Here is a 10,476-nt window from a genome sequence, read left to right as displayed (position 1 = left end):
AGGCAAGCTTGAATTCAGTTAGTCCCTAATTAGATTGAGGTGATTTCCCATCTGCTGCCTGCTAGAATACCTCTGGCTCTTCTCTAGAGAAAGATCTAGAGCATTTACAGTTTCTTATACACAATGTCCAGCATTCAATCAAAATGAACTAGGCATACCAAGAAACAGACAACAGAAATAAGCCCACAGGTGGCCAAGATATTGGAGTCATTAGTAAAGTAACCATGATTAAGATGTCAAAGAAAATAGAGGGTAAGAAGAATTACACCAGAGAACCTTTGAGTTCAAATCAAATAGGAAGAATAGAACTGAAAAAATGCAATAAATGAAATGAAGGACTCAATAGATGGGCTTATAAACCTAAAGATTAATGAAAGGTAGATAATTTTATAGAAAAAGCATATCATATCATTTCCCCGTGCCTGCTCAAGAAAAAAAAAAAGTGTATCATGGTCATCATTGTAAATAAGTTTTAGATATACAAACGTGTTGAATAGTGATAAACCTGTTTTACTGCTGTTTGTTCTAAGCAGGCAGACTTTTTATAGGTGAAATGGTACCTTTGATTTTTTTATTAGAGAAGTTAAAAGTTTACAAAAAATCAGGTGGGCCACAATGGCTCAGCAGGCAAGAATGCTTGCATGCCATGCCAGAGGACCCGGGTTTGATTCCCGGTGCCTGTCCATATAAAATAAAAAAAAAAAAGTTTACAAAAAATCATGCAAAGAATATAGCTCCCATACACACCCCTACACAGGTTTCTCTATCATTAACACTTTGCATTAGTGTAGTACCTTTATAACAACTGATGAAGAATATTATTATAGTTATTCTATCAGAGTCCATAGTTTACATTAGAGTACACTGCTTGTTGTATAGTCCTATGTTATTTTTCTAGTAATGTATATACAATCTAAAATTTCCTCTTTCAATCATTCACATATATAATTCAGTGTTGTCAATTACATTCACAGTGTTTTGTGACCATCACCACCACCATTACCAAAACATTTCCACTACCCCAAATAGAAACTCTGTACCAATTAAACATTTACACTCCACTTCTTACCACCACTGTGGCCCCTGGGAACCTATATTTTAGTTTCTATATCTATGAATTTGTTTATTCTAATTATTTCATCTCTGTGATATAACATAATATTTGTCCTTTTGTACCTAGCTTATTTCACACAACAGAATGTCTTCAAGGTTCATCCATGTTGTTGCATCTATGAAAATTTTATTCCTTTTTATAGCTGTATAATTTTCCATTGTATGCTTATACCACATTGTTTATCCATTCATCTCTTGACGGACACGAGTTGCTTCCATCTTCTGACAATTTTGAATAATACTGCTGTGAACCTTTGCAAAGATCATTCAAGTCCCTGCTTTCAATTCTTTGGGGTATGTGCTGCTATGAAAGTGTTGTGTACCCCAGAAAACCCAAGCCCTTCAATCCTAATTTAATATTGTAGGGTGGATACCTTTGATTACATTGTCTCCATGGAAATTGACCCACTCAATTGTGGGTGTGTCCTTTTCATTAGATTACTCAGTGGAGATGTAGCATGCCCAATTGTGGATGTACCCTTTTTTATTAGATGGAGATGTAACTCTGCCCATCCAACGTGGGTCTTAATTAGCTTTAATCAGTTACATCAGAGCCAACACAGATACAGACAGGGAGCCTAGACAGGGACGCTGTAGATGCAGAGCCCAGCAGACATCACATGTGCCTTCCCAAGAGATGCTAAGCAAGCCAGAACCCAGAGTTGTGTCTGGGAGGAGCTATGTGAAGGCCCACAGATGCTTAGAGAGGAAACCACAGGCATCAGAAGCTGGAAGCAATGGAACTGGGAACAAGGACCAGCAGACACCAGTCATGTGCTTTCTTATATGACAGTGGCCTTTCTTGGGTCAAGGTAACTTTATCTGGATGCCTTAGTTTAGACATTTTATGACCTTAGAACTGTAAACTTGTGACTCAACAAATTCCATTTATAAAAGCCATCCCATTTCTGATATATTGCATTCCAACAGCTTTAACAAATCAAACGGTATATTTTTAAAACTGAGGTTTTTGAGCCATATGTTAATTCTACACTTAACTTTCTGATGAACCAGCTAACTGCTTTCCACAGAGGCTGCAACATTTTATATTCTCATCAACAAATAAACAGGTTTTCCTATTTCTCAACATCCTCTCCAACACTTACTTTCCATTTTTTAAATAGTAGCCATTCTAGTGGGTGTGAAATGATATCTCATTATGCTTTGTATTTGCTTTCCCTAATGGCAATTGATATTAAGCATCTTTTAATATGCTTGTATTGGCCATTTGTATATCTTATTTGGAAAAATGTCTATTCAAGTTTCCTGTCCATTTTTTTAAATTGGGTTGTTTTTGTGCTGTTGAGTTGTAAAATTTCTTTATATAGTCTGGATATTATCAGATATGCAGTTTCCAAGTTTTTTCTCCTATTCTGTAGGTTGTCTTTTTACTTTCATGATGAAGTCCTTTGATGCACAAAAGTTTTTCAGTAAGATCAAATAACATTTACATATTTTTCCTTTGTTGTTTGTGCTTTTGGTGTAGAGTCTAAGAAACCATTGCCTATAATTTAGTTTCCTGGCTGGTAAGACAAATACTATGCAATAAGTTGACTTTAACAATGGGAGTTTATCGGCTTATGGTTTTGAGGCTAGGAGAAGTCCAAAATCAAGGCTTCAAGGTGATGCTTTGTCCCAGAAGACTGTGGCATTCTGGGGCTGGCTGCTGATGGTAATTGGTCCTTGGCTTTCTGCTGCTTAGCTATGCAGTCTCTCCTAACGTCCCCCTTCTCTAATGGGGTCTGTTGACTTTCGGCTTCTGGCTGCTGCCTCGGGCTTTCTCTCTGTGTGTCTTAATTTCATTCTGTTTATAAAGGACTAGTAATAGGATTAAGACCAATTCTGATTCAGTTGAGCCACATCTTGACTGAAGTAATCTCATCAAAAGGTTCTTTTTACAAGGGTTCACACCCACAGGAATGGATTAAGTTTAAGAACATATTTTTCTGTGATAACACCACAGCATATTACAAGGTCCTGCAGATGTTTCCCTATGCTTTCTTTTAGAAGTTTTAAAGTTTGGGCATTATAATTGGACATCTGATACATTTTGAGTTAATTTTTCTATAAGGTGTGAAGTAGGTGCCCACCTTCATTCCTATCTGTATGGATTTCCAGTTTTTCCAGGACCATTTATTGAATGATCACTCATTCAATTGAGTGGATGTGGCGCCCTTGTCAATTGGTAATATGCAAGAGTTTATTTCTGAACTCTCAATTAGATTCCATTGGTCTATATATCTGTCCTTCTGCTGGTGCCAAGCTATTTTTTATTACATTAGCTTTAAGTTTTAAAATTGGGAAGTGTGAGTTCCACAAATTCTTCCTCCTTTTCCTGACAGTTTGGCTATTCAGGATTCCTTACCCTTCCATATAAATTTCATGATTGGCTTTTCCATTTCTGCAAAGAAAGCTGCTGAAATTTTTACCAGGAATATGTCAAATCTGTAAATCTACAGATTTTACTTTGAGTAGAATTGACATCTTAATGATATTTATTTCTCCATTCCATGAACAGGAAATGTTCTTGTCCATTTATTTATGTCTTTTTTTTATTTCTTTCCCCAGTGTTTTGTAGATTTCCATGTACAAGTTCTTTACAAACTTGGTTAAATTTATTCCTAGATATTTTATTTTTATGGTTGTTATTGTAAATGGAATTATTTTTGTGATTTTTTCAGATTGTTCAATACTAACATACTGAATACCAATTTTTACATGTTGTTCTTGCACTCACCACTTTAATGAATTCATTTATTAGTTTTAGTACCTTTAGTGTAGATTTTTCAGGATTTTCTATAAATAAGATATTACCTGCAAATGGGAAAAGTTTTAATTCTTTTCCAATTTGGTTGTCTTTTTTTTTTTTTACTTGCCTAATTGCTCTAGCTAGAATTTCCAGCTCAATGTTGAATAAAAGTGGTGTCAGTGGGCATCCATGTCTTATTCCTGATTTTAGAGGGAAAGTTTTCAATCTTTTACCATTGTGTATGTTACCTGTGGGCTATTCACATATGCTCTTTATCATGTTAAGGAAGTTTCCTTCTATTCCTAGTTTTCCACTCGTTACCAAGAAAAGATGCTAGATTTTGTAAAATGACTTTCTGTATTGAAATCATCATGTGTTTTTTCCCCTCCATTCTATTAATGTGGTATATTAACCTAATTGATTTTCTTATGTTGAAACACACTTTTACTTAGAATAAATTCTATTTGATTTTAGAGTATAATTATTTTGATGTGCTATTGGATTCAGTTTCCTAGTATTTTATTGAGGATTTTTGCACCTATACTCATAAGAAATTTAGATCTGTAGTTTTGTTTCCTTGTAGTATCTTTATCTGTCTTTGGTATTAGGGTGAATTGGCCTCACAGAATAAATTAGGAGGTGTTCCCGCCTCATCAGTTTTTTGGAAGAGTGTGAGCAGGATGGCATTGCTTCTTGGAATGCTTGGCAAAGTTCACCAGTAAAGCCATCTGGTCCTGAGCTTTTCTTTATTGAGTGGTTTTTTGGTTGATATTTGATCTCTTATCATTGATCTGTTGTGATCTTCTGTTTCTTCTTGAGTCATCTCAGGGAATTTTTGTGTTTCTGGAAAGTTGCCATTCATTTAGGTTCTCTAATTTGTGGCATATAGTTGTTCATAGTATCCTTATAATCCTATTTATTTCTGTGGAGTGAGTAGTAACTACCCACATCCTTTAATTTCTGATTTTAGTTATTTGCATCCTCCCTCTTTTTTTTTTTCTGTCAGTCTAGCCAAAGTTTTGTGGGTTTTATTGATCTTTCTAAAAAACAACTTTTGGTTTCATTGATTCTCTCTATATAAAAACTATCTCCACCATATCTTTGTTATTTTCTTCCTTCTGCTCACTTTGAATTTAGTTTTACTCTTCTTTTCCTGGATGCTTTAGTTGTGAAGTTGGGTTTCTGATTTGAGATCTTTCTTCTTTTTGAATGTAATCATTTAGAGCTATATATTTCCCTCTCAGCATTACCTGTGTTGCATCCTATAAGTTTGGGGATGTTGTGCTTTTGTTTCCATTTGCTTTGAGATATTTCCCACTTTCCCTTGTGAATTTTTTGGTCCAATGGTTGTTTAAGAGTATGTTGTTAAATTTGCACATGTTCATGAATTTTCCAGTTCTTCCTCTTTTATTGACATCTAGCTTCATTCCATTATGTTTGGGGAAGCTAAGTTATATGTTTTCAATATAAATTCATTGAGACTAGTTTTGTGCCCTAACATATGATCTTTTCCAAAGAACAATCTATGTGCACCAGAGAAGAATGAGTTCTGCTGTTGTATATTTGTCTGTTAGGTTTATAGTATTGTTCAAGTCTTTTATTTCCATATTGATCTTCTGTCTACATATTCTATTCATTATAGAAACTGGTGTTCTGAAGTCTTCTACTATTAATCTAGATTCATCCATTTCTCCCTTCAAATATATACGCTTTATATATTTTGGGACTCTGCCATTAGGTGCATATATATTTATAATACATCTTCTTGTATAATTGAATCCTTCAGAAATATATAATGATTCTTTTCTCCCTTGTCTTTGACTGAGTCTATTATATCTGATTTTAGTATAGGTACATCAGCTCTCTTTTGGTTACTATTCACATGGTATATTTTTTCATCCTTTCATTTTCAACCTACTTGTGTCTTGAATTTAAGGTAAGTCTCTTGTGAGCAGGATATAGGTGGGTCATGCTTTTTTATCCATTAAGCCAATCTCTGTCTTTTGACTAGAGAATTTAACCATTTTACATTTAAAGTAACTACTGATAAATCAGGACTTTCTTCTGCCATTTTGCTACTTGGTCCTTGTAAGTCATATACTTTTCTGTCCCTCAACTCTTCTGCTAATTCCTTTGTTCATATTTATTTAATTTTTTGTAGGGTATCATTTTGAGTTGCTTCTAGTTCCTTCTGTAAATATTTTCCAGATATTTTATTTGTGGTTACCATGGGGCTTAAATTTAATATCCTAAGTTGTTAACAATCATGTTTGATTTGATACCAACTTGGCTTCAATTGCATAAACATTGTTTCTGTAGCCCTTCATCCCTTACTTTTTTGTTGTACTTGTTACAAATTATATATTTACACACTGCATGTCCAAAACTACAGATTTATCATTAGTTTATGCATTTGCATTTTAGAACCTGTAAAAAGTAAAAAAAAAGGGGGGGAGGTAGTTACATAGCAAAGCTATAATACAATATTATGGCATTTATAATTACCCATATGATATCTTTACCAGAAGTCTTTATTTCTTTATGTTGATTTGGTACACTATTTAGTGTCCTTACCTTTCTATCTGAAGAATTCCCTTTAGCATTGCCTGTAGGGCAGGTCTAGTGGTGACCAACTCCCCCAGATTTTGTTTATCTGGGAATGTACTAATTTCTCCCTCATTTATGAAAAACAATCTATCTCATCAGATATAAAATTCTTGGTTGGCAAAATGTTTTCTTTCAGCACTTTGAATATTTCACCCCACTGCCTTCTTGCCTCCATGGTTTCTGGTAAGAAATCAGCACTTCACTTTAATAGGCCTCTCTTGTACATAACACATTGCTTTTCTCCTGCAGTTTTCAGAACTCTCTCCTCTTCTTTGGCATTCGAGAGTTTGACAACTCTGTATCTGGGCATATTTCACTCTTAATTTATCCTGTTTGGGGTTCATTGCCCTTCTTAAATGTACATATTCATGTCTTCCATTAAGTATGGGAAGTTTTCCGCCATTATTTATTTGAATATTCCTTCTAGCACTACCATAATGTGCATATAGTTATGTTTAACAGTATTTATGGGTCTCTTAGGCTCTGTTCACTTTTTTCCCTCTGCTGTTCAGCCTAAATCATCTCAATTGTCCTGTTTTGAACTGAATGATTCTTTTGTCTGCCAACTCCAATTTGCTGTTGAAACTCTAGGTAATTTCTCATTTCAGCTAAAATTGTTTTCAATACCACTGTTTCTATTTGGCTTCTTTTTAAATTTTCTATCTCATTATTGATTCTCATACTATTCATTCAATTTTTCTTCTAATATCATTTGGTTCTTCTTCTGCATTTTCCTTTATCTCCCTGAACATATTGAAGATCATTTTTTAAAAAGTCTTTGTCAGTGTATCCGAAGTCCGGCATTTTTCATTGATGGTTTCTGAATTACCTTGTTCTTTTGGGTGGGCCATCTCCTAATTTTTTTTTGGGGGGGGGGGTAATATTTTGTTGCATATTGTACATTTTTTTCATATTTGTTTATTTTTTATTTGCTTTGTTTTTTATTATTTGTAAATTGTACACTCTAATATTTTAAAGTGTTAACTCTAGGATTTAGTCCCTGAGCTGTTTGTTCCTTAAGCTTATTTCCAGCTAGTGATATGATAGAGATTTTCTTGAGTTCCAGGAGCTAATGCAAGTAAACAAATGAAAAAAACAAACAAAAAACCACCTTTCACTGTCTTTGAAAATTGGCTCTAAGGTGGGTGGTGTTCTCCTTCAGAGTTTAGCTTTCTTATCAAGATCATTCCAAGGTAAAAGTGAAGTGCGGTGTCCTCTCCACCTTTCCTGAGCTCACATATTGCCCTGGGTTTGTGCTCACTAATGGCGTTAGGATTTCCACTTACAGGAGTCTAAACACCCCCTCTATCCCCTTATGAAAGACTTTCTTTCCTTTCAGGTGCTCTATTATATGTCTTAAGTCAGGTAAGCCTTTGCTCCAGACCACTTGAACTTAGTTGTTTCTTATACTGCTTTAACTACTTGAGAGCTGCTTTTGCTGTAGGGCAAGTTCTAGTAGGGTAAGCCAAGAAGAATTCCCTGGTTCAGTCTTTCAGGCTGCCATCTCGTATCTTGACACCAATATATCACACCAGTATGTACATAGGGGTTACTCTGCTTCCTCCAGGATAGGGTCAGAGACCCATTATGGGAGGAGGACTACTCCACGCCACTCAGGGAAAGGGCACCTTGGATTTTCAATCAAGAAGATTCTGGTTCAGATCACAACTTTTTCATACTAGATAGGTGAATTTGGGGAAGTCAGTTAACATCACCAAACTTGTTTCTTCCTTTGTGAAAGATTTATACTTGGTTACTCAGTTAAGTGAAGAAAGAAGATATAAAATGAAACTCTTCAATACTGTACTTATGGCATGAACTGCTAGTGGTCCTGAATAACCATTTTTCTCTTTTCCTGGGTCAATAGGCCAGCTAGAGATTACATTTCTGAGCATACCTAGGTATGACCACATGTTCAGTTCAGGCTGGTGGAGTAGGAGCAAAAGTAAGTTTTCTATTCACCTCTAACATAAGACAATCACTTTCTCTGTACTTCAGTTCTTTCCCCTTACAGCAGATTGAAATACAGATGCAGTAGTGACCTCACTGAGACCATTCAGGAAGACAGTATGTAGGTGATGACTGACCTTGTGGAGCACAATGGCCCTACCAACTCAGACTGACCAGACTGCTGAGTAAGAGAAAAAAAATTCTCTTACTTAATAGCTTAATTAGGCTATTGTGTATAGACATCTCCAGTGCAGTTTAGTCTTTACCCTAGCTAATGCAGTATAAAACAAGTAAGATCTATCACCTGCAACAGAATTAATCTTTCAATTACTATTATTCCACACCCAAATATATATGCAGAAAATTTCCAATTTCTGCATATAATAGTTTCAAGAAATGGAAATAACATGGAAAAAATTTTTGTTTGTTTTTAAGCATTCAAATATTCAAATAACTCCAGAGACAACAAGCATTAAGAAAAGATTTGGAGTGGTTATTTATGTGGTCATTGCTGAATTTAAAAAAAAGAAAAAGCTCTACAGAAGACTGATAGAAGCAGAAGACTTATTTCAAACTCGGATGGAATAAACAATAAGCAAAGAAGAGCATCAGCTGTCATCCAAGTACTTTAGAAGATTGGCAGAAAACTAAATATGAGAGCCTAAAAAAAGCATCCAAGAGTCACTCAAAGATTCTTGTTAGGTATTAACTTGTATTTCATTTTTATTGGGGAAGATTTTTCAACTATGTGAAGGCACGGAAAGAAAATCAGTAGAGATGGAAATATACAAACTTAGGAGGAAAGTATCTCTGCAGGTACAAGAGAACAAGGTCAAAGTACTTGGTAATACTACCCTCAGATTGTTCTTAACCTAAGCAACCAGTAGTTTGGGAGTGTTATTGTGAGAATTTTCAGCAGGAGCAATCTTAAAATAACCATGGCTAGGCCAATCTGAAGAAACAACTTTGCCAACAATGAATCCCTGGAAGTCACTCCTAAAGTTGACCCACATAGAACAGAGTTCAATGACAGACTTACGTCCCCAAATCTATTTACACACGAAGTTAGTTTTTGACAACTAATGTATTTTAAAAGTCAGACTTTATAGAGGTCCCCACCATAGTTAATGCTCATAAGTGGAATAACGTATCATATATATGTTTTCTAATTATTTGCTATAACTATAGCAAACATATTCTTCAACTATGTTCTGGTCAGTTTCCCTCCTGTTATTCTTTTAAGTGGGGCCTCAGGGAAAATGGGAAACAGGAGAGAGCAGGACTTTTAGTTCTGAAGAACTGCCACTATAGGAGTATGAGAAAAAAGGATATTTTTATTCCCATCTAAGTCTGAAAGTCAGAAGGAATCAAGATTGAGAGTAAGTGCTGATCAACAGAAATTTGTTTTGGTTTGCTAAAGCTGTCAAAATGCAATATACCAGAAATAGATTGGCTTGTATAAAGGGGATTTTTTCGGTGACAAATTTAGAGTTCTAAGGCCATGAAAATGTCCAGATTTAAGGCATTAACAAGATGAACTCTGGACACTGAAGGAAAGGCTGCCAGCATCTGGAACACCTCTGTCAGCTGGGAAGGCATGTGGCTGGCATCTTCTTGTCCTTCACTCCCAGGATGCATTGCTTTCAGCTTCTGATTCCAGTTTCCTTCTCTCTGAGCTTCTATGGGTTCTTATTTGGCACCTAGCAGGGCAATTCAGCCATCTCTCTGCTCTCTGTATTGGCTCTCCAAGCTTCTGTAGCTTCTTCAAAATGTCTCCCACTTAAAGGACTCTAGTAAGTGGGTTATGACCCACATTGAATGAACAGGGCCACATCTCCTTGAAAAAAGCTAATCAAAAGCTCCCACCCACAGTTAGATGGGTCACATCTCCATGGAAACAACCTAATCAAAAGGTCCCACCCACAATAGTACCCAAAAGACTGGATTAAAAGAACATGACTTTTCTGGGATTCATAATAGCTTCCAACCAGCACAGAATCCTTTCATAAAATATGATTAGAAAGCATCAGACATTGCAAGACAATGGAAACAAGAAT

The sequence above is a fragment of the Tamandua tetradactyla genome, chromosome 4, assembly GCF_023851605.1.
Source record: "Tamandua tetradactyla isolate mTamTet1 chromosome 4, mTamTet1.pri, whole genome shotgun sequence".
Lineage (NCBI taxonomy): Eukaryota > Metazoa > Chordata > Mammalia > Pilosa > Myrmecophagidae > Tamandua > Tamandua tetradactyla.
This window is presented reverse-complemented; position numbering follows the sequence as displayed.